This window comes from Schistocerca gregaria, chromosome 2, assembly GCF_023897955.1.
Source record: "Schistocerca gregaria isolate iqSchGreg1 chromosome 2, iqSchGreg1.2, whole genome shotgun sequence".
NCBI lineage: Eukaryota > Metazoa > Arthropoda > Insecta > Orthoptera > Acrididae > Schistocerca > Schistocerca gregaria.
In genome coordinates, this window is record NC_064921.1 from 1026706981 (window position 1) to 1026733171 (window position 26191).

Below are 26191 nucleotides of genomic sequence, written 5' to 3' on the forward strand. Positions count from 1 at the left end.
TTTGATGTGTAGCATGTAATCGAGAAAAAAATCAGTACTAGTTTCGTGGCACCATAAGCCACATCTCCAGGTGACCAACTGTGTAACAGCAAATATACGAGGAGTAACAACCATGAGACACGCTGGTAAAGTAAATTTTTATAAGATTTAAAAAAAAGAATTTAAAAAATATAAAACTTTTACATGAGCGTATCAAAATTTTAATACTCACATGACAAAAACAGAGCGGAAAAGTTCGTAACCTTTATACCCAACATTCGTCGTCCGTCAGAATAAAACCCCTAAAAGACAGTATGTCATAGAATGAAATAGCCTGACTCCAGTATAGTGGATCGGTCATATACACATCATACCATAGTGATCCATTAGTAAGGAGAAAATAAATGAAAACAATTAAGCTCTAATTTTGAGCCAGAATGAAAAGCCAAGAAGTACTTGCCACAAAATGGAGGGATGTTCTACCTGGACCAAATCCATGAGGTAAATAGCTATCGATGGAAATACAGAACCTGAAAACCGCTTCTCCGATTTATACGGAATCGCGAACAGCTATTTACTTGACGCATCTGTTCCAGGTGGAGCATCCCTCCATTTTGTCGCAACCACTTGTTAGTTTTTTCCATTCTGGCCCACAATTAGGACTTAATAGTTTTCATTTATTTTCTTCTTATCAAGGGATCACTGTGGTATGATTGTTTAGTACATCCACTATATTGGAATCCCGATGGTTTATTCCATGACATACCGCCTTTTAGCGGCGTTTTGTTCCGACGGACAGCGAATGTTGGGTAAAAATGTTCCGAGATTTTCTGCTCTAATGTTTTAGTTATATGAGTATTAACATTTTGATACCCTCATGTAGCTAATATTTTTAAATGTTTTAAAATCTTAAAATAATTTACGTTACTAGTGTATCCCTCAGGAAATGTTATTCCTTCTGGATTTATTGTTAGTGAGATATGGCTTTTAGTGCCATGAAACCAGTAGCGATCCAATAATAAAGGGCAAAATACAGCTGAAACTTAGTTGACACCAAAGATGACTATTCATAGCTGTGGCTGCGCTACCTATAAGGTTGTCTGCAGGTCGCCGAGCGCATTGATTCTCAAAAGCCGGCCAGACTGGCCGAGCGGTTCTAGGTGCTACAGTCTGGAACCGCGCGACCGCTACGGTCGCAGGTTCGAATCCTGCCTCTGGCATGGATGTGTGTGATGTCCTTAGGTTTACGTATTTCTAAGTTCTAGGGGACTATTGACCTCAGCAGTTAAGTCCCATAGTGCTCAGAGCCATTTGAACCATTTTGATTCTCAAAAATTGAATAAATATAGTACGGGTTTTTTCTAAGCGCCGTAAGTGCTGTCTCAGGACCTGAAAACAGTTTGTAAATGTAATATGTCTTACTGTATTAAACTTTTAACGTAAAATTAAACCAAATAATTGGTAGATTATGTCAGCATTTTTAATTTTTATATTCGGTCGATAAATTGAAGTTTTTGTTGCTCCTGGGCGACGTTAACTAGACACCCTGCAACTGAGAGCGGGTGCTATGAACCAGATTAGCAATACAATAACGTAGATGATTAAAGTAATCACACTCTGCTATGTAGTTTCAAGAGAGTCGTCATTCTCAAGTGTGCAAGTGAATGTGGTCATCATGACCACGATCTCTCAACAAGTACCCGCAAAACACGTAAACGAGTTAGCTGTTGAGCCAAAACAATGTACTCGTGCTTTGTGCATATTTGTTCGAAGATCGTGTCCATTGACGACCATGCCACGCGTAACACCTGATGTCCGAATTGTTACGCGGACAGTATATCGTGGCAGTCGGCCGCGACCGTAAACAAACCAGAACTTTGCCTACCCGAGGGGAGTGGAGCGGTGCGGGGGAATGACACCGCCTCCCTGTCGAAGGGCTGCCATCCTACGTCGCGTTCTGTGCTTCCGCGAAAGCAGAAGTGGCATAACGGTCAAAAAGCTCGCTGATTTATGTTGTGGTGAAAGTCATTTGAATCCCTTTACGCACCAGGATTAGTCTCTTCACTCATTTCAAAATCAGAGAGAGAGAGAGAAAAAAGGAACAAACAATCCACAACGCAAAGCAAGTTAAAGTTCACAAAACGTTTGGCAGTGGCTACAGGGCAATTGTTTGCTGCTGTTGGCAGTGGTAGTTCAGGCCCTAGCTCTATCGGTATCTTAAGCGTCCTTAGTTCAAAACACGCCCCACCTGAACAGCCACGATATAGTTTACGAGGATGATGTGTCCACATCTCTTTGCACGTGCGAGAATGACCATTCCCTCAAAATTAGGTGTTAGGGCTTAATAAAAAAAATGTAAACTAATAACATGATTGAAACGATGGGATTCCAACGATGGGTTTCTCGAACATATTCTCAGTTCGAATATAATGAATTTCCTTGAGACTGAGTAGTTGCTGTCCATGCATCAACACGGCATTAGAAAGCATCGCTCCTGCGAAACGCAATTCCCCCTTTTTTCACACGATATCTAGCGAATCATGGATGAATGGTATCAGACGGATGCCATATTCTCTGATTTCCGGAAAGCGTTTGACTCTGTGCCCCACTGCAGACTCCTAGCTAAGGTACGAGCATACGGGATTGGTTCCCAAGTATGTGAGAAGCTCGAAGACTTCTTAAGTAATAGAACCCAGTACGTTGTCCTCGGTGGGACAAGCATGTAATGGCAGTTGTGGGGGAGGCGGATAGTCGTCTTCGGTTCACTGATAGAATTTTGGGAAGATGTGGTTCGTCTGTAAAGGAGACCGCTTATAAAACACTAATACGGCCTATTCTTGAGTACTGCTGGGGTCCCTATCAGGTCGGATTGAGGGAGGACATAAAAGCAATTCAGAGGGGGGCTGCTAGATTTGTTACTGTAGGTTTGATCATCACGCGAGTGTTACGGAAATGCTTCAGGAACTCGGGTGGGAGTCTCTAGAGGGAAGGAGGCGTTCTTTTCGTGAATCGCTGGGGAAATTTAGAGAACCAGAATTTGAGGCTGACTGCAGTACAAATTTACTGCCGCCAATTTATATTTCGCGGAAAGACGAGAAAGATAAGAGATTAGGGCTCGTGCAGAGGCATATATGCAGTCATTTTTCCCTCGTTCTATTTGGGAGTGGAATAGAGAGAAAAGATGCTAGTTGTGGTACAAGGTACCCTCCGTCACGCACCGTATGGTGGATTGTGGAGTATGTATGTAGATGTCGCACTTCAAATTTAGCGAGCGTCTAGTGCCAACCCAGAGGGAGTCAAAGTTCAGAAATGGTGGAGTAATAAATAAATATTTCCCAAAACGAAAACTGTCGTTACCTGTCTCTGTGCAAAAGCAACAAGCAAGCGCAGAATGTTCGTCAAGTGCAGCGGCCTTCAGTCGACAGGAAACGTGCAGAGCCTGGTGTACGCACCCGTCTGTGTAGCGAGACTGCGGCCGCTGTCGGTCGGCGTTCCGTATTATACTGTCCCTGGACGCGACTGTGTTGTCCCGCGTTGCCGCCGAGAAGAGCCCGGGGGGCGGGTCGGCTCGTCACGGCCCCCCCACCACCAGTCAGTGGCGCGACGTCACTCTGCCTGCCTGCAAGGCCAGCCCACAGCACAGCACAGCACTGCACGGGCGCGCCGAGCTCCCGCGAAACCGCAGTGACGCACGCGGCGAGATCAGCCCCCAGCCCGCATATCAAACCTCCTCCTCCCACTCCGCTGCTCGTGCCCTTCCACCCTCACATGGCCTCTCGGCTGCCGGAGTGTCTGTGGTCTAGGGGAATCCCGGACCGCGACGTGACCGCTCGCACTGAGTGCAATCTATGAATGGGAGGTACAGTGTCAGGGACTTCCAAACCTGTACGTGGGTGACTCAAGACTGAGAGTAGGAGACGTCAGTTCGGCGTTATCTTCATTCGGGAATGTTTGACTTATGAAACACACACCGATAGTACCCACAAAAGTCACACCAGACCAAGTCCAACAGAAACGAAAGAAGTAACAAGTGTGCCAATGCGAAGCGCAGTGTTCGCGATATACACTAAAGGTGTATCAGATGGGATCAACAGCACCTTCAAACGGTCTTGTCGTAAGGAAACGCAGTACGATTTAGACAGTACTTACAGTTACGATAACATGCGATATTGCAATGTCTGTGTTCTTCAGAATGAAGTCGCATTGTTCCTTCCGATATGCAGGCAAGTTCGAAGGAACATTGCATAGTGAATCTGAACAGCAGAGTCTTTGCAATATCGTACTTATACGCCCTACAGTTAAAATGTCTTCCATGAACGAGAATATACCGGGTGATCCAAAAGTCAGTATAAATTTGAAAACTGAATAAAACACGGAATCATGTAGATATGTTGTTGTGGTCTTCAGTCCTGAGACTGGTTTGATGCAGCTTTCCATGCTACTCTATCCTGCGCAAGCTTCTTTATCTCCCATTAACTACTACAACCTACATCCTTCTGAATCTGCTAAGTGTTTTCATCTCTTTGCCTCCCTCTATGGTTTTTACCCTACACGCTGCCCTCAAATACTAATCCCTCCAATACTGATACCTCGATGTCTCAGAACATGTCCTACAAACCGATCCCTTCTTCTAGTCAAGTTGTGCCACAAGTTCCTCAATTAAGTTGTGCTCTGTGCAAAATTCTACCAGGCGGCTTCCTCTTCCCCCCCCCCCTCCCATTCCATATTCACCTACTACGTTTCCTTCTATCCATTTTCCTACTACCGAATTCCAGTCACCCATGACTGTTAAATTTTCGTCTCCCTTCACTATCCGAATAATTTCTTTTATTTCATCATACATTTCTTCAATTTCTTCGTCATTTGCAGAGCTAGTTGGCATATAAACTTGTACTACTGTGGTAGGAGTCGGCTTCATGTCTATCTTGGCCACAATAATGCGTTCACTATGCTGTTTGTCGTAGCTTACCCGCACTCCTATTTTTTTATTCATTATTAAATCGACTCCTGCACTACCCCTATTTGATTTTGTATTTATGACCCTTGTGAAACGTCCTCTACAAAAGAATGGACCTGACTAACATTAACCTATACCTTTCACACATCACTTACCTCACAAAAATCTTCGTTACTCGAACTACTGCAATACAGCCAGCGCCACCACTGCCAGCTAAATAAAGGATTCAAACTACGTAAGGCACTAACTACTGATATGGATAGTTAGCAAATGACAGATTTTAATAGAGAACAAACAATGTATTTACCTTAATAGTCATAATATATATAGCAGTTCATGACATCCAGTCTTACAAATTTCAATACTCCGCCATCTCTCCCCACATCCACCACTGCTGGCGGCTCACCTCCAACTGCGCAACGCTACGCGCTGTTCACATCCATCTGCCCAACACTACAATGGCAGACAACAATGCAAACTAGCCACAGATTGCACACAGCACAGCCAGTGATTTTCATACAGAGCGCTACGTGGCGTTACCAATAAGAAAACCTAAACAGCGTACTTACACCCTGTATTCGCCGAACCAAAAGTCTTGTTCCTCCAGCCACCGAACTTCACTAATTCCCACTATATATAACTTTAACCTATCCATTTCCCTATTTAAATATTCTATCCTACCTGCCCGATTAAGGTATCTGACATTCCACGCTCCGTTCCATAGAACGCCAGTTTTCTTTCTCCTGATAACGACGTCCTCCTGAGTAGTCCCCGCCCGGAGATCCGAATGGGGGACTATTTTACCTCCGGAATATTTTACCCAAGAGGACGCCATCATCATTTAACCATACAGTAAAGTTGCATGCCCTTGGTAAAAATTACGGCCGTAGTTTCCCCTTGCTTTCAGCCGTTCGCAGTACCAGCATAGCAAGGCCGTTTTGGTTAATGTTACAAGGCCAGATCAGTCAATCATCCAGACTGTTCCCCTGCAACTACTGAAAAGGCTGCTGCCCATCTTCAGTAACCACACGTTTGTCTGGCCTCTCAACAGATACCCCTCCGTTGTGGTTGCACCTAGGGCACGGCTATCTGTATCGCTGAGGCACGCAAACCTCCCCACCAACGGCAAGGTCCATGGTTCATGGGGGGAAGAAAAGGTACAAATTGACACACATGTTTGGAATGACATGGGGTTTTATTAGGAATACAAAAGTTGAAAAATCAAAACAGATGGACAGCAAAACTGCTACCGTGACGGGTTTTTCTCTGTTTTATCTTAAGCCATCCTCGAAAATTTGTGGACTGGCAGGCTACTACCTGATTGCGCAATAAATTGAAAAAGTCAAAATAAATCGTTACACTCACAGAACCAAAGTTATTGTAACCTTGTTGGTAGTCATTGATATTTACTTAGAAAGAGATAGCGTACTGGGATTAGGGTCTTTCGTTTGCGTATGACCCGCCTATTCAGTGAAACCAATAAATAACAAACCCTAACACAAATTTCCGTTACCAGTAACGTCAATAGCAAAGAAATAATGTTAGCGCTATTGCAATGCTCACAATAAGATGACTTTTTACTGTCTGTGATCATAAAATGGCATTTGTCAATAAGAAATGTTTGCGCCCAGTCGGTATATAGGTTCAGAAGACAATGAAGTCGTCTTGCTCCGCGAGTTGGAAGTCAGCGAGCAAAAGAATGTGTGACGGCAGAGCTCTTCACTGACCACTCATCGTCCTTGTCGTAGCAAAGATAAAATGACAGACCAGAGACATAACCTATTTTCTTGTAATGTATCGTATTTTCAGATTTTATGTGATTGAGACGCCAAAGAAATGACATAAATATCTAGAGCGGTCACGCAGCTAACAGATATCTGGTTGCGCTGTTAGGATAATTACAAGAAGTTGTGTGCAAAGGCAACTAACATTGCCGCCATGGCTGGCTTTAACCAGTTACCATGTTCCTTTCTAACAGTCTAGTAAAACAAGTTTAGAAATGACATTTTGTTTCTAAGCGTTGTGTATATTTTTGTCTCAAGTACTGATAATTCAGTACTACGTTTTAGAAAGTATCAGAGCCAGCCGAAATGGCCGTGCGGTTCTAGGTGCTGCAGTCTGGAACCGAGCGACCGCTACGGTCGCAGGTTCGAATCCTGCCTCGGGCATGTATGTGTGTGATGTCCTTAGGTTAGTTAGCTTTAACTAGTTCTAAGTTCTAGGGGACTAATGACGTCAGAAGTTGAGTCCCATAGTGCTCAGAGCCATTTGAACCAAAGTATCGGATACTGTCGTATGAGAAAAAGGTTAAACACCCTTTAGATTTTCCCCAGGTTTAAAATGCTTGGATCAACAACAAACGACTTACTAGAGGAAGTCACGAAAATATCACTGAAACGTTAGGCATGGATATTTACAAAGTAACCGGTTGACACCGGAAAGTCTATGATACGAGTTGTCACGAACGTTCTGTTGCAAGAAATCAGCTCAAGTTACTTAAACCGTTGTTACAATATTGGCCATTAAAATTGCACGAAGATGTCCTACAGACGCGAAATTTAACCGACACGAAGAAGATGCTGTGATATGCAAATGATTAGCTTTTCAGAGCATTCCACAAGGTTGGCGCCGGTGGCGACACCTACAACATGTTGACATGAGGAAAGTTTCCAACCGATTTATCATACACAAGCAGCACTTGACCAGCGTTGCCTGGTGAAATGTTGTTATGATGCCTCGTGTAAAGAAGACAAATGCGTACCAGCAGGTTTCCGACTTTGATAAAAGTGGGATTGTAGCCAATCGTGAATGCGGTTTATCGCATCGCGACATTACTGCTCACGTTGGTCGAGATCCAATGACTGTTAGCAGAATATGGAAACGGTGGGTTCAGGAGGGTAATACGGAACGCCGTGCTGGATCCCAAAGGCATCGTATCACTAGCAGTCGAGATGACAGGCATCTTATCCGCATGACTGTAACGGATCGTGAAGCCACGTCTCGATCCCTGAGTCAACAGACGGGGACGTTTGCAAGACAACAACCATCTTCACGAACAGTTCGACGGCGATTGAAGCAGCATGGACTATCGGAGACCATGGCTGCGGTTACCCTTGACGCTGCATCACAGACAGGAGCGCCTGCGATGGTGTACTCAACGACGAACCTGGGTGCACGAATAGCAAAAATTCATTTTTTCGGATGAATGCAGGTTCTCTTTAAAGTATCATGATGGTCGCATCCGTGTTTGGTGACATCGCGGTGAACGCACATTGGAAGTGTATATTCGTCATCGCCATACTGGCGTATCACCTGGCTTGATGGTATGGGGTGCATTGGTTACACGTCTCGGTCACCTCTTGTTCGCATTGACGGCACTTTGAACAGTGGACTTTACATTTCAGATGTGTTACGACCCGTGGCTCTACTCTTCGTTCGATCCCTGAGAAACCCTACATTTCCGCAGGATAACGCACGACTGCATGTTGCAGGTCCTGTATGGGCCTTTCTGGATACAGATAATGTTCGACTGCTGCCCTGGCCAGCACATTCGCTAGACCTCTCACCAATTGAAAACGTCTGGTCAATGGTGGCCGCGCAACTGGCTCGTCACAATATGGCAGTCACTACTCGTGATGAACTGTGGTGTTGCGTTGAAGCTGCATGGGCAGCTGTACCTGTACACGCCACCCAAGCTCTGTTTGACTCAATGCCCAGGCGTATCAAGGCCGTTTTTACGGCCAGAGGTGGTTATTCTGGGCACTGACTTGTCAGGATCTATGCAGCCAAATTACGCGAAAATGTAATCACATGTCAGTTCTAGTATAATATATTTGTCCAATGAACACCCGTTTATCATCTGCATGTCTTCTTGGTGTAGCAATTTTAACGGCCAGTAGTGTACATTGCAACCGTTCGCGTTTCAATGCTATGCTTCGGTATTTTTTGAAACGCTTGTAGCTGACCTTTCAGGGGCTAAGCGTATGACTCTAAGATTAGTGGTGTTTTAAATCGTGGAATCTCCCAGTACGGCAGGAAACCGGAAGAGTCCCGAGAAGTGACGTCAGCGCATCTTACTCACTGTGGGTCCGTCTCGCCATTAGGAGCGCCCCCTAAAGCTAGTCAGGCGCAGTACCTGTGCGGTAAAGAGCCGGTCGCGAGAGACTGGCAGCGGAGGTCTGCAAGAGTGCCGTTAGAATAGCAAAGACTACGTATCTCTAGGGCGAGTCAAGGATATTCACTTACATCATTGAATTTTATCATTTGAGATATTTATTGATCTAGAAATTATCAACAATACGGGAACTGTGAATCCTACTTGATTCAACAGTTATTAAAAATGTGGTTTCACTGCCAGACGCCACACTTGCTAGGTGGTAGCCTTTAAATCGGCACCGATCCGTTATTATACGTCGGACCCGCTTGTCGCCACTATCAGTGATTGCAGACCGAGCGCCGCCACACGGCAGGTCTAGTCTAGAGAGACTCCCTAGAACTTACCCCAGTTGTACAGCCGACTTTGCTAGCGATGGTTCACTGTCTACATACGCTCTCATTTACAGAGACGACAGTTTAGCATAGCCTTCAGCTACGTCATTTGCTACGACCTAGCAAGGCGCCATATTCTTCAAGAATGTATTCTGAACAGATAATATTGTGAATCATGTACCTCAAGAGCGACATTCATCATTAATGGATCCAAGTTAAGTAACAAACTAATTACTTAAGCTTTCTCATTCCTTGTCATGTTCCAGACCTCACGTCAGTATAGTTCTTCCCCCTTCACGCCAGCCTGCGTAAGCTAAAACGCGTGCATTTCGGCCTCCAACACGGTGTTGGCTCTTCTCCTAACACAAAAAAATGCCATAATATACAACAAATAAGGTATATGAAAGTATGCACAGGAAACTACATTTTAAAAACGAATAGTAAAAATGTAATAATGTGTTACTGCGTCTGTACAACTATTCTATTTTCTGCATGTTTTAGATTTAAAGAACCCACTGATGGTAGCGATATTTGTCGCCGAAACTAGTTTGGGCGATAAATGAGTAAACAAATAACAAAGTGTTCGAAATCAAGGCGGACTCACACTTCCCGCATTGTTGTTTTTCTGTGCAAACACGGACCAAATGGAAGAGCTCCAAGATAAATTATCAGCATCTAGTCGTACGTCAGATACGTATTGTGTACACAGGGTGAAACCGACTCATTCTTGATCATTTGGTGAAGCAAGCGTTCATTAGATGCGTTTAGTATGGTAACGCATGTCATGAACGATCTATTCACCAGATACCGTGCGTGACCAATGCCATCTGGATGATGGCTGATCCAGTCCAAAACCAATAATGATTGTGTAATTGAAGAAAACGATCTTTTGACACATAACCATCGTCTATTCGTTAATCCAGTCCAAATTCAATAATGATTGTGCAGTTGCAGAAAAAGATCTTTTGTCACATAACCATCGGCTATTCAGAAAATATCGCTTTTGTGAAATAAAACTTGCTCTTTATCCACATGAATTTATGAGTGCTACCGAGAGGGGCTCTCAAGTTGATTCCATATTTGTAGATTTCCAAAAGTATTCTAACTCCGTCCTAACAAGTGGTTTCTAATCAAATTGGGTACCTATGGAGTATCGCTTTAATTGTACGACTGGATTCGTGATTTCTTGTCAGAAAATTCACATTTCGTAGTAATAGATAGAAGGTCATCTAGTGTAACGGAAGTGATATAGCCTATGGTGCTTCGCAGGGAAATGTTACAGGTCCTCTGCTGTTCTTAATTTATGTAAACCATTATCGAGTCAATCTGCGCAACCCTGTCAGATTGTTTGCAAATAATACCGTCGCTTATCGTCTACTAAACTCATCAGCATATAAAGACGAATTCAAATTATTTAGACAAGACAGCTTCAGGGTGTGGTTGAAATGGTTCAAATGGTTCTGAGCACTATGGGACTTAACATCTTAGGTCATCAGTCCCCTAGAACTTAGAACTACTTAAACCTAACTAACCTAAGGACATCACACAACACCCAGCCATCACGAGGCAGAGAAAATCCCTGACCCCGCCGGGAATCGAACCCGGGAAACCGGGCGTGGGAAGCGAGAATGCTACCGCACGACCACGAGATGCGGGCTTCATGGTGTGAATAGATGCACTTCACACTTAGCAATAATAAGCGTAAGGTCATCCACATGAGTACTAAAAGAATCCGTTAGGTTTCGGTTACTCCATAAATCACACAACTCTAATTCATCAGGCTACCTTCCATTTGAAAAGCGTTTGCACTCGGCATCTGTTATATTGACTTGTAAATTATAGATTGTAGCAATCAGTCATCTTTGCTTGGATTGTATTATGCAGATGTAGATTTCAGCTAGAAGCTAGTCATTCTAAATGCACTATTTTTTTCGCTCAAAGCATTCAATGAATTGAGGGTGAAGCCCGATCGACAGGGACTTACATGCTTTGAGCGAAAATAATAGTGTAATAGTGCATTGAGAATAGTTAATAGTATTCAATGAACTGTGGGTGAAGCCCGATCAACAGGGAGTTACATGCTTGGAGCGAAAATCTAGATCTGAACAATAAAATTTAAGCAATGACAACTGATTGCTGCAATCTCTAATTTACAACTTTAAATTTTGTCGAATCCACTAAACACATTGGGATTACAATTACAAACAACTTAATTTGGAACCATCACACAGAAAGAGCGAACCAAAGACTTAGTTTTATTGACAGAAAGAAGATCCAACTAAAGAGACTGCATATGCTAGTCTCTTCCGTCTTCTCCTGGAGTATTGCTGCGCCGTGTGGGCTCGCATCACCAGGCAAGATTCGCTAAGGACGTCGAAAAGTTGATATTCGTAGCATCGAGAAATAGAGGAGGAGTTTTCACGGATAAGATACGCGTTTTTCTTTGCAGCGAGATCTTTTCACGAAATTTCAATCCCAAAATTTCTATTCCGAGCCAACGAGTACGAAAATGCTTTATTGCGTGCTGTCTCCAAAGAAAGAAATCACAATTGCAGTAAAATAAGAGATTAGAACCTGCACAGAAAGATTTACGTGCTCATTTTTCCCACTCGCTGTTCGAGAGTGAAACGGTTCAGAAACAGTCTGAAAGTGGTTCTACGAGCCCCTGTCGAACTTTTAATTGTGGATTGTAGATACAAACGTAAATGGACTGCGATTGTGTCTGAAACAAAAGAAAGTTCGTAGTACGTCGATCACAGGTCTCCTTGGACGGGCCGCCACTTTTTCCAAAAGGTTTTTGTATTACCGGATCATAAGTTTAATAACTGGCCTCCATAGCTGCGGTCACTCATGCACATCCGTGCGGTGATATGCAACTGGAAGGTAAGCTGTTTGGAATTCTGCTGGTGGAGGAAATTTGTACCACCAATGTCTGTCTGACAACTGGAGGAAAGGTGCCCCTTCTTGTTAATTTTTTTGCGGTTTTCTGTCATATTCCTGAGTGTTATGTAGTGACACGTTCCATAATCAAGCAGATTTTTCGCTAACTTTCATGGTCCCACGGAACGAGTGAATCAGATTAAATTAAAAATTAAATGTATTTCACAGATTGTGAATAAAAACTTATTTGGTCACAATCTTTGACATCTTGTATGCATATTTTCAGTTTTATCAGATCAGTCCAGTTGTGCAATCTTATATCATAGATCATTAATTACACATTATAAAATTTGCCTATAGTAATGACTGATTACTAATTACATTTCACAGGCGCAGTGTAATCAGTGTTCTACACTACGTAACGCATTTGAAGTGCAGTAATAATTAAGACTTAGTGCAATGTTTAGTAGCATTTGATTATCTCATTAAATGCTGTATTTCTTTGTTAAATGTTTCTGTAGGTCGAACGTCCTGATACAAACGTAAGTGTAATTTGAATCTTCCTGGCAGGTTAAAACTGTATACCGGACTGGGACTCCAACCTTTGACCTTTTGTCTTTCGCGGGCGAGTGCCCTACCGACTGAGCACTACTCACGACCCTCCCACACTTCTTTAGAGTCGACAGTATCTTATTTCCTGCTTCCTAACGTAAGCTGTGATGGCAGATCATTAGTCGTTGTTGGGTAACTTAGTTGGTAGAAAACTGGCCAGTGAAAGGCAATGACCTAAGATTTGAGCCACGTCCTTGTTACAGTTTTAATATGCCAGGAAGTTTGAGATGAGCACATTCTAGGGAGTGTACGTATTTTCTTGTTCCTGAGCATAAACTGTGATTACTATCATACTACGGAACCAGGCAATGCTTTGCGGGATTGGATATGCACCCTGAACTCCTTCCCTCTTCTCATCCTTCCTTTGTCCATATCCCCATCCTCTCTGTGCATCACCTCCTCACCCCAATCTCTGTCGCCGGCCGGTGTGGCAGAGCGGTTCTAGCCGCTTCAGTCTGGAACCAAGCGACCGCTACGGTAGCAGGTTCGAATCCTGCCTCGGGCATGGATGTGTGTGATGTCCTTCGGTTAGTTAGGTTTAAGTAGTTCTAAGTTCAAGGGGACTGATGACCTCAGATGTTAAGTCCCATAGTGCTCACAGACATATCTCTGTCCATCTACTCCTCCTCATTTCTCTCACCATCTCCTGTTCCCCATTTCTCTATCCATTTGCTTCCTCTCCCTCTCTATGCCCATTTCTTCACTGCCTCTCTGTCCGTCTCTTATTCTCCACTCCCCCCCCCCCCTCTCTCTCTCTCTCTCTCTCTCTCTCTCTCTCTCTCTCTGACCTTGAGACATGTTTATTGTTATTGCAGACTAAACCTTAATTGCGAACTGAAGTCGCTTAAAATGAGTAGGTAAATCGGCTGGGTCATTGGTACACAGTGAATGAGACAGAAACCTCTCGAGCTGCTAGATCTGTGAGGATAGTAGCTTCAATGACAAAATTTTGCATAGTGTAAAACTGCAAATGGGTACGATTACAAAGTTTCAGATGATTAAAATTCCGTGGAACTATTCTAATCCGAAGCCAATTAGCCATCTGTACAGCTTCCCTGTTTTGTGTAAAACTGATGGCGAGGAAGAAAGAAAATCGTCATATTGTTGTGTATACATTTTTTGTTTAAAATTCTGTATAAGGATGAATGATGTAAATAGTGTAATGTCCCCTTAGAAAAATAATGAATTACTGTGCTGGTAAGCCTATTAAGTTATTTGATTTACAAACTGCTGAGCAAAACTTAACGTACTCAGACAGTTATCTCGTTACTTATTCTCATCATTACTAAACTGTCACACGATATTTTAGAGCAGCGCAATCTGACTTTCAGTAATCCCTACAAAAGAATGGCCCTGACTAACAATAACCTTTACCTTTCATGAATCACTTACCTCATAAAAATCTTCGTTACTCGAACTACTGCAATACAGTGAGCGCCAATACTGTCAGCTAAATAAAAGATTTTAACTACTGAAGGCACTAACTACTGATAAGCAGAGTTAGCAAATGAAAGATTTTGATAGAGTACAAACAATGTATTTACCTTAATAGCGTTCAAATATAAGTTCATGACAGTCCCACATATTTCCTTTTTGTGACGGACAACGTGCAGATCATCCGCTCTCAAAACTGTGGCAAATCTCTCCCCATATCAACCACTGCTGGCGGCTCACCTCCAACTGCCCAACGCTACGTGATGTTAACATCCAACTGCCAAACAATACACAAGCGAATATTCCAACAATGAGTCCAACCAGCCACAGACTGCGCACACCACAGTCAGTGATTTTCATACAGAGCGCTATGTGGCGTTACCAACATAAAATCTTAAACAACCTACTTACAATTGGAGTAACAATTTATCTAACGTTTTTAATGACTGTTACAGTGATTAAAACTGACTGCTTGAAATATAACCAAACCACACAATTCCATACCACAGCATTTTATTGCCACACAGTAGGTTTTGATGAAAAACCTGTGCATTATACGTATATATCCTATGTCTGTCTGACTGCGTATTAGAGTATCGTGAAATAATTTGAAGTAGTTCGATCACATAGTTTTCGAGATTGTCATTGGCAACGTATCCCTCCTGTGTAATATGTAGCCCATTTCTGTCCAGATGTTTATTAGAGTGTCGCGTAAAAATTTGAAGCAAAACGGTCAAGAACTATACTAGAATTTTGCTAACTACAAACGTTTCCTTTTTATATACACTCCTGGAAATGGAAAAAAGAACACATTGACACCGGTGTGTCAGACCCACCATACTTGCTCCGGACACTGCGAGAGGGCTGTACAAGCAATGATCACACGCACGGCACAGCGGACACACCAGGAACCGCGGTGTTGGCCGTCTAATGGCGCTAGCTGCGCAGCATTTGTGCACCGCCGCCGTCAGTGTCAGCCAGTTTGCCGTGGCATACAGAGCTCCATCGCAATCTTTAACACTGGTAGCATGCCGCGACAGCGTGGACGTGAACCGTATGTGCAGTTGACAGACTTTGAGCGAGGGCGTATAGTGGGCATGCGGGAGGCCGGGTGGACGTACCGCCGAATTGCTCAAACGTGGGGCGTGAGGTCTCCACAGTACATCGATGTTGTCGCCAGTGGTCGGCGGAAGGTGCACGTGCCCGTGGACCTGGGACCGGACCGCAGCGACGCACGGATGCACGCCAAGACCGTAGGATCCTACGCAGTGCCGTAGGGGACCGCACCGCCACTTCCCAGCAAATTAGGGACACTGTTGCTCCTGGGGTATCGGCGAGGACCATTCGCAACCGTCTCCATGAAGCTGGGCTACGGTCTCGCACACCATTAGGCCGTCTTCCGCTCACGCCCCAACATCGTGCAGCCCGCCTCCAGTGGTGTCGCGACAGGCGTGAATGGAGGGACGAATGGAGACGTGTCGTCCTCAGCGATGAGAGTCGCTTCTGCCTTGGTGCCAATGATGGTCGTATGCGTGTTTGGCACCGTGCAGGTGAGCGCCACAATGAGGACTGCATACGACCGAGGCACACAGGGCCAACACCCGGCATCATGGTGTGGGGAGCGATCTAATACACTGGCCGTACACCTCTGGTGATCGTCGAGGGGACACTGAGTAGTGCACGGTACATCCAAACCGTCATCGAATCCATCGTTCTACCATTCCTAGACCGGCAAGGGAACTTGCTGCTCCAACGGGACAATGCACGTCCGCATGTATCCCGTGCCACCCAACGTGCTCTAGAAGGTGTAAGTCAACTACCCTGGCCAGCAAGATCTCCGGATCTGTCCCCCATTGAGCATGTTTGGGACTGGATGAAGCGTCGTCTCACGCGGTCTGCACGTCCAGCACGAACGCTGGTCCAACTGAGGCGCCAGGTGAAAATGGAATGGCAAGCCGTTCCACAGGACTACATCCAGCATCTCTATGATCGTCTCCATGGGAGAATAGCAGCCTGCATTGCTGCGAAAGGTGGATATACATTGTACTAGTGCCGACATTGTGCATGCTCTGTTACCTGTGTCTATGTGCCTGTGGTTCTGTCAGTGTGATCATGTGATGTATCTGACCCCATGAATGTGTCAATAAAGTTTCCCCTTCCTGGGACAATGAATTCACGGTGTTCTTATTTCAATTTCCAGGAGTGTGTTATATGTGTACTTACATATTAAAAACATGCAAAGCATAATTAGCCTATGTCTGTCTGAATTGCTGTTAGAGCATTATGTAAAAATGTAAAGTAAGACAATCAATTATATAATGCGTGTAGCTGTTCTTCCAAACATGCTCGAAAGCACAGGCACCACGTGGTATCCGCAGCTGTGATACAGAACATGTAAACTGAAGCTTGGGGGGGGGGGGGGGGTGGGGGGGGGGGCAGAAAGGAAAGAAAAGGTAAGGGACTTTTGATGTCTGCTGCATCGGGACTTCACGCGGCTCCAGCGGTGACGGGTGAAAATGTGTGCCGTACGTGGATTCGAACCCGAGATCTGCTTTGCGTTAAACACTGCGCTACCCGGACACTGCGTTTATCGCAACTGCGCCGGCTGTGTCGACACGCCTCTATATCTATCCACAGTCCCACCAAGCGTCACCCATCTGCAGCCCCTGTCCACGTCATCCATGCTCGCTACTGTGAGATTCCCGCTGGAGGTCACACACAATTTTGCATGTGCACTGAAGAAGGTGGATTCGTGGCACATCGAGGCGAATCAGTTACATGAAAAAGTGGTACCTGTGCTTTCGAACATGTTCGAATCCTAGTCCGACACACAGTTTTGCTGGCCGCCACTGGTTTCGCGTGAAGTCGCCATTCAGCTGACACCAATAGTTCCATCCCTTTCCTTTCCTTCCTCCCCATACACCTTCAATTTACACATGCTGTATTACACCTGCGTATTCCACGTCCTGATCGTTATTTTGGGCATGCCGGAAAGAACAAGAGCCACGCATTCACATAACTGATTCGCCTCGTTGGGCAACGAATTCGCTTCCTCAGTGCGGATCCACAATTACTTCCGATCTACGAGCACAGTAGCGAGCTTAGAAGATATGGACGGCGCTATGTTGGAACGTGTATAGGTCGAGAAGAGAGCTGATATATTCCGCGGAGTTACAATAAAATACTATGTACGAGTGGCGCAGTTGTTAAGTCAATCACCTAATAAGCAGGAGATGCTGGGTTCGCATCCCAGTACGCCAAACATTTTCCTCGTCGCCACTCGTTTAACGTTAAGTCTCGATGCAGCTGACATCAATAGCTCCTTTCCTTTCCTACTCTTTTTCCCCCATCCACCTTCAATCTACACGTAAATCAAACAACAACTTTTCGAGATTTTCTGTAGCAACGTTAAACAACTAATTGCATTTGTATAGTATTACAGATTAAAGAAAGCTAGCTTAGGAAATAACAGATATTAGTAAATTGCTGTGTAGTAAAATTTACCTGCACCCAGAGTTACTGGGACTTTTTTTCAGCAGCAATTACTTCATTTGTGATTTTTGCGAAATATTTCTAAATTGAGAAGCACTTTCGTATGCAATATCACTTTCAATGGTCAGACTAAGTAGTTTATCTGATTTCCTTCCGAAGTTTATGTTCACGACAGCTGGTTTTTAAACAAATCTGTAATTTTACATGTTATTGTTCTGCCGAAGAGATTAATACTTCAAGCGGTAAGTTACACGGTGAATACAAAGTGCAGAATCCCATGTATAAACACAGGGGAAAATATTTATTAATCACAAATAAAATAAAAGCTACAGTCAAAACTGTTGAACTTTTGAGACAACAGCTGACGTATTAGTACCCTACTCTAATCGTTTCAGGAGAAAGTATTAAATTTTAACTCCAAACAACTCTCCATTGTAATTGCATTTACTATTGACAGACAACAGAAAAATCTCGTTGAGAGTCGACAATGATCACCTTTATGGTCCGCTAATTATTAATTTTGTTTAGTGTATGGTCGTGTAATGCACTTAAACATGTTCGAACGTGCTGTTTTGGCAGGGAAACAAATTTCCGGTTATTCGTTAATCCTAAATTTATTGACGCAGAATAGCTACAACAACCTTCGTTTGAGACGGGACGAATTAAGTTATTTGCGTACCTAGAAAAGCTGAACGAAAGTATATTAATACGATAATTGGTTTTCTAGCCGTATGATTCATTGTAGGAATGGACATCTGGGCTTTAGCCAGTAGTATTTCGTATCCTTCCTAATACACTGTAGACCCAAAGAAACTGGTACACCTGCGTAATATCATATAGGGCCCCTGCGAACACGCAGAAGTGCCGCAACAGGACATGGCATGGACTCGAGTAGAGTCTGAAGTAGTGCTAGAGGGAATTGACACCATGAATCCTGCAACGCTGTCCATAAATCCGTGGCAGTATGAGGGCTGGAGATCTCTTCTGAACAGTACATTGCAAGGTATCCCAAATACGTTCAGTGATGTTCACGTGTGGGGAGTTTGGTGGCCAGCGGAAGTTTTTAAACTCAGGACAGCGTTCCTGGATCCACGCTATAGGAATTATTGACGTGTAGGGTGTCGCATTGTACTGTAGGAATTGCCCAAGTCCGCCGTAATGCACAACGGACATGAATGATTACAGGTGATCAAACAGGATGCTTACGTACATGTCACCTGTCAGAAACGTATCTAGACATATCAGGCGTCCGATGTCACTCCAACTACACACGCCCCACACGATTACAGAGCCTCCACCAGCTTTAACAGTTCCCTGCTGACGTGCAGGGTCCATGGGTTCAAGAGGTTGTCTCCATACCCGTCCACATTCATCCCCTCGATACAATTTGAAAGGAGACCAGGCAACATATTTCCAGTTATCAACAGTCCAATGCTGAATGGTTCACACCGTGAATGGTTTACAGCTTGGCACTTGATGGCCCAGCATTGAAATCTGCAGCAGTTTGTGGAAAGGTTACACTTCGCTTCTCTTCAGTCGTCGTTAGTCCCACTCTTACAGGATCTTTTTCCGGCTGTAGTGAGGTCAGAGATTTGATGTTTTATCGGATTCCTAGTATTCACGGTACACTCATGAAACGGTCGTACGCGAAAATTCCACTTCATCGCTACCTCGGAGGTTCAGTGTCCCATTGCTCGTGCGCCGACTGTAACACCACGTTCAGATTCACTTAAAACTTGATAACCTGCCATTGTAGGTGCAGTAACCGGTCTAAAAACTGAGCCAGACACTTGTCATATATAGCCTTTGCCGATCGCAGTGCCTTGTTCTGCCTGTTTACATATCTCTGCATTTGAATTCGCATGCCTATAACAATTTCGTTGGCGCTCCATTGGATATTAATAATAGGAGGAATTTGCAACGGCTTTTCTAATCTAAAAACGTTTGCAATGATTTTAAGCACTTGATCAGTTAACTTCTATGCAATCGATCTAATGAATAATGTGAGAATATTTCCTAAACAGTCTGAATTTCTATTGAAGAAACTAATGCTTAGTCACATTTTGTATAAATTGTGTCCATCACACGTAATTATAAAATATGTTGAAACCGAAGTTACTCATTCGAGGAGTAATAACACCACCACTCAAAAACAATTAATGGGAAATTAACCACATTACCACAGGTGTCACAAATGCGTGACAGCGATGAGTCATGATTACGGTGAGGTGCTTGAAGCTCATCTACTTCTCATAGTCAACTGAAATAGTTTGAACCAAGAAGGTTAGGAGACAACTGAAGAATGGTGTCCTTTTGGGAGTACATTACTCCCATATGCGTCTATTCTACTACCGTATCTTTTAGTTATGTGCTTATTCGAAGCAAGCAGTGCTCATTTCAATATATGTAATTTCTCGTGTACGTTTAATTTTGGCCTTTATTCATAATTCTCCATTCCACTATTTTTCAAAATGGCTTCAAATGGCTCTAAGCACAATGGGACTTAACATCTGAGGAAACTAGTCCCCTAGACTTATAACTACGTAAACCTAACTAATCTAAGGAGATCACACACATCCATACTCGAGGCAGGATTCGAACCTGCGACCGTAGCAGTCGCGTGGTTCCGGACTGTAGCGACAAGAACCGCTCGGCCACAGCGAGCGGCTACTATTTTCCAAATTATGATACATTTTTACGTATAGTTCTTGGACACAGTTAGTGAGTACAATACGCAAAGGTGAATGGGATGCACTGAACAACATGACGTAAATAGTCTGAAGTACAAGTATGTTTGGGCATTCGTCGTACGTAATTTGTTTGACTGTCGGAAATGAGAAAAGGGAGTTAACTGTGTAGGAGACTAGATGGTCAGACTATTGTTATAGCGCGCTTTCGTACGTCTACGTCTACATTTATACTCCGCAAATCACCCAACGGTGTGTGGCGGAGGGCACTCTACGTGCTACTGTTATTACCTCCCATTTCTGTTCCAGTCACGTATGGTTCGCGGGAAGAACGACTGTCTGAAAGCCTCCCTGCGCGCTCGAATCTCTCTAATTTTACATTCGTGATCTCCTCGGGAGGTATAAGTAGGGGAAGCTATATATTCGATACCTCATCCAGAAAAGCATGGAACTTCCGACACTATCTACTAGGTCCTTCATATGTATTGCGAAAAGCAATGGTCCCATAACACTCCCCTATGGCACGCCAGAGGTTACTTTAACGTCCGTAAACGTCTCTCCATTGAGAACAGCCTGCTGTGTTGTGTTTGCTAAAAACTCTTCAATCCAGCCACACAGCTGGTCTGCTATTCCGTAGGCTCTTACTTTGTTTCCAGGCGACAGCGCGGAACTGTATCAAACGCCTCCCGGAAGTCAAGGAAAATAGCATATACCTGGGAGCCTGTATCTAATATTTTCTGGGTCTCATGAACAGATAAAGCGAGTTGGGTCTCACACGGTCTCTGTTTCCCGAATCCATGTTGATTAATACAGAGTAGATTCTGGGTTTCCAGAAATGACGCGATACGCGATCAAAAAAACATGTTCTAAAATTCTACAACAGATCGATGTCAGAGATGTAGGCCTATAGTTTTGCGCATCTGCTCGACGACCCTTCTTGAAAACTGGAACTATCTGTGCTCTTTTCCAATCATTTGGAACCTTCTGCTCCTCTAGAGACTTGCGGTATATGGCTGTTAGAAGTGGGGTAAGTTCTTTCCAGTACTCTGTATAGAATCGAATTGGTATCCCGTCAGGTCCAGTGGACTTTACTCTGTTGAGTGATTTCAGTTGCTTTTCTATTCCTTGGACACTTATTTCGATGTCAGCCATTTTTTCGTTTGTGCCAGGATGTAGAGAAGGAACTGCAGTGCGGTCTTCCTTTGTGAAACAGATATGGAGAAAGGTGTTTAGTATCTCAGCTTTACTCGTGTCATCCGCTGTTCCAATGCCTTAATCATCCCAGAGTGTCTGGATATGCTGTTTCGATCCACTTACTGATTTAACGTAAGACCAGAACTTCCTAGGATTTTCTGTCAAGTCGGTACATAGAATTTTAGTTTCGAATTCACTGTACGCCTCACGCATAGCCCTTCTTACGCTAACTTTGACATCGTTTAGCTTCTGTTTGTCTGAGAGGTTTTGGCTGCGTTTAAATTTGCAGTGAAGCTCCATTTGCTTTCGCAGTAGTTTCCTAACTTTGTTGTTGAACCATGGTGGGTTTTTCCCGTCCCTCACAGTTTTACTCGGCACGTACCTTGTTCCATAAACACTCAACATTGTCAGTCTCGGAACTGAAATTTTCGTTTTGATCTGTTAGTCTGAAATCTGCCTTCTATTACTCTTGCTAAACTGATAAATGTTCCTCCCTTTTTTTTATATTCCTATTTACTTTATTCATGGATGCTGCAACGGCCTTATGATCACTGATTCCCTGTTCTGCGCTTACAGAGTCGAAACGTTCGGATCTGCTATCAGTAGGTCCAAGATGTTATCTCCACGAGTCGGTTCTCGGTTTTCGGATAGTGCAGTTAGTATAATGTTACTCGATGCTCTGTCCCTACCACCCGTCCTAAACATCTGCGTGTCCTAGTCTATATCTGGTAAATTGAAATCTCCACCTAAGACTGTAACATGTTCAGGAAATTTATGTGAAATATATTCCAGATTTTCTCTCAGTTGTTCTGCCACTAACGCTGCTGAATCAGGAGGTCGGTAAAAGGAGCCAATTATTAACCTATCCCGGTTGTTGAGTATAACCTCCACCCATAATAATTCACAGTAACTAACCACTTCTATTTCACTACAGGATAAACTACTACTAACAGCGACAAACACGCCACCACCGGTTGCACGCAATCTATCCTTTCTAAACACCGTATGTACCTTCAGGTTGTGTACATCATGAATGTGAGTTACATGTGTTCCAGGATACATATGTTTCTCTAATCTTGATAGCCGTGTCTACATCTGCTCATATTTAACTGTGAGCTGCATTGCTCTGAAATAACGTCTCAACAGGAGATCGACTGGTGGCTATGCGCCATGTTGCACAAATCGTATGGAAACGGAAGTGTTTTTCTTTTCATTTTACAGTGTTCCTTAATGGATCGGGGAAAAACCGCCAGAGCTGCTGTTCAGCCGGTATTACAAATTTCTATGTATTGTATGCAAACAGTTTATGTATCTATGTTAATACGGATAAGTTTCTTAAACTACACTTCCGACAGCGGTGATAAATATGGAACTATCTTTTCTTTTGTTTTATAATTTGGTTGGAGTAAATGTGAGAGAAAGGACACGAACAATCAGCAACAAGTTGGAACAGAGGTGACCGCGATGACGACAAGAGGAATGCAATAACGAAATGAACTTGAAAGGAAAATGTGGTAACTGTGAAGCGATAAGAAACGACAACCGTATAACTATCGCACGCTGATGATGAAAGGTTACTGCTGTATAAAAATGAGCTGTGAAGTTTAAAACAGGTAACATCTACGTCTAACCTAAATAAATGTGATGAATGTAACTTCTATTGTAATTCCAGGACTACAGTTTCCGGTTTAATATTATCATTGCCCCATTATCACTTCCACCTTCTTTACTGGATTTTTCATGTGACAGTAAGAGTAGCCCCGACAGGTCTTCTGTGGAGACGGTGTCAATATAGTGCTGCAATCTGCAGTCTTGTTAAACAAAGAAACATTCTGTTTTTCCACTGAAAACCGAATTTGGCGACTAACGGAGATAATATTGCGCAACAGAAAAATGCGGGCGTTTAGTAACAGTATGTTATGCAAGTAAGGGTTCAATTTTAATAGCATGCGGTTTGCTCCGGAAACCATTTCAACAACGTAACTATACGAGGTCTGTTCAGGAAATTGCACAACACTTTTCCACCATTACCTTTTAGTTAATGTGCATGGTCTCCTCCTAAACACTCTCCTAAACAACTGACACGTCACTCCCAACACCGTTTCCACTTGAAGAAGCAGTCTCGGTACGCCTCCTGCCGGATCGTATGAAGCGCCGTCCGAGAATTTTCTTTTATCTCGTCTGTCGGTGCAAATCTTCGTCTATTCAACGGGATTTTCTACTTTGGAAACAAAAAAAAGACGGCAGCATCGTGTTTGAGACTACAGAGGATGAGGCAGCACAGTGATTTCGCTTTTTCCGCAATAATCACGCACCAACAGCGATGTATACGCGGGTGTGTTATCGTGAAGCTACAGCCATGAATTGTCTCGCCTCATTTCAGGCCGTTTTCTTCTCACATTATCTCGCAGGCGTCGCAAGTCTTCCGGATAGCACAATCAATAAACAGTTTGTCTCTGTGGCACGAAATCAAAAATAAAAAAATAAATAATAAAAAAAGTGTGAAATCTTATGGGACTAAACTGCTAAGGGCATCAGTCCCTAAGCTTACACACTACTTAACCCAAAGACAAACACACACACCCATGCCCGAGGGAGGACTCGAAGCTCCGCCTGGACCAGCCGCAAACTCCATGACTGCAGCGCCTCAGACCGCGCGGCGGCACAAATTCATGATGAACTAATCGTTCAAGGTCAAAGAAAACTATCAGCATGGCTTTGAAATTTCACCTGGCCTGACGAGCTTTTTTTGGTCTTGGAGATCCTCTACCGATCTATTGTGAAGATTGAACTTTGTCCTCAACAACATAAGTGCAGGCCCAGGTCTCATCACCAGTTATGATTCTCTGAAGGAACATCTCGTTCTCATTTGCTCGATCCAAAATCTCTTCACACATTGCGATGCGAAGGTCTTTCTGGTCTGGACTCATGAGCCGTGGGACGAATTTGGCGGTAACACGATGCACTCCAAGATACTGTGTGCATTAGATGAGTATGAAGCAAAGGGATCTTCTTAGCAAACATAAATATAGCCAAATCCTTGCAGAGAAACAAAAATTACGCGAAGCGAAATGTAGTGTGAGGAGGGCTATGCGAGAGGCGTTCAAGGAATTCGAAAGTAAAGTTCCATGTACTGACTTGGCAGAAAATCCTAACAAATTTTGGTCTCATGTCAAAGCAGTAGGTGGATCAAAACAAAATGTCCAGACACTCTGTGACCAAAATGGTATAGAAACAGAGGATGACAGACTACATCTACATCTACATGTCTACTCTGCAATTCACATTTAAGTGCTTGGCAGAGGGTTCATCGAACCACAATCATACTATCTCTCTACTATTCCACTCCCGAACAGCGAGCGGGAAAAACGAACACCTAAACCTTTCTGTTCGAGCTCTGATTTCTCTTATTTTATTTTGATGATCATTCCTACCTATGTAGGTTGGGCTCAACAAAATATTTTCGCATTCGGAAGAGAAAGTTGGTGACTGAAATTTCGTAAAAAGCTCTCGCCGCGACGAAAAACGTCTATGCTGTAATGACTTCCATCCCAACTCGTGTATCATATCTCCCACACTCTCTCCCCTATAACGCGATAATACAAAACGAGCTGCCCTTTTTTGCACCCTTTCGATGTCCTCCGTCAATCCCACCTGGTAAGGATCCCACACCGCGCAGCAATATTCTAACAGAGGACGAACGAGTGTAGTGTAAGCTGTCTCTTTAGTGGACTTGTTGCATCTTCTAAGTGTCCTGCCAATGAAACGCAACCTTTGGCTCGCCTTCCCGACAATATTATCTATGTGGTCCTTCCAACTGAAGTTGTTCGTAATTTTAACACCCAGGTACTTAGTTGAATTGACAGCCTTGAGAATTGTACTATTTAGCGAGTAATCGAATTCCAACGGAGTTCTTTTGGAACTCATGTGGATCATCTCACACTTTTCGTTATTTAGCGTCAACTGCCACCTGACACACCATACAGCAATCTTTTCTAAATCGCTTTGCAGCTGATACTGGTCTTCGGATGACCTTACTAGACGGTAAATTACAGCATCATCTGCGAACAGTCTAAGAGAACTGCTCAGATTGTCACCCAGGTCATTTATATAGATCAGGAACAGTAGAGGTCCCAGGACGCTTCCCTGGGGAACACCTGATATCACTTCAGTTTTACTCGATGATTTGCCGTCTATTACTACGAACTGCGACCTTCCTGACAGGAAATCACGAATTCAGTCGCACAACTGAGACGATACCCCATAGCTCCGCAGCTTGATTAGAAGTCGCTTGTGAGGAACGGTGTCAAAAGCTTTCCGGAAATCTAGAAATACGGAATCAACTTGAGATCCCCTGTCGATAGCGGCCATTACTTTGTGGGAATATAGAGCTAGCTGCGTTGCACAAGAGCGATGTCTTCTGAAGCCATGCTCATTACGTGTCAATAGATCGTTCCCTTCGAGGTGA

General features: G+C 43.7%; 1 protein-coding gene across 1 annotated transcript in view; it reads right to left on the reverse strand.

Moving 5' to 3' along the window:
* The window catches only part of LOC126335545 (leukocyte elastase inhibitor-like), a 52248-nt gene extending 48718 nt beyond the window's left edge, over positions 1–3530 (reverse strand). Inside the window, exon 1 of the mRNA XM_049998933.1 lies at positions 3337–3530. The gene's annotated coding sequence lies outside the window, so the exon portion shown is untranslated. The remainder of the gene's footprint in view (positions 1–3336) is intronic.
* Positions 3531–26191: the final 22661 nt, after the last annotated feature.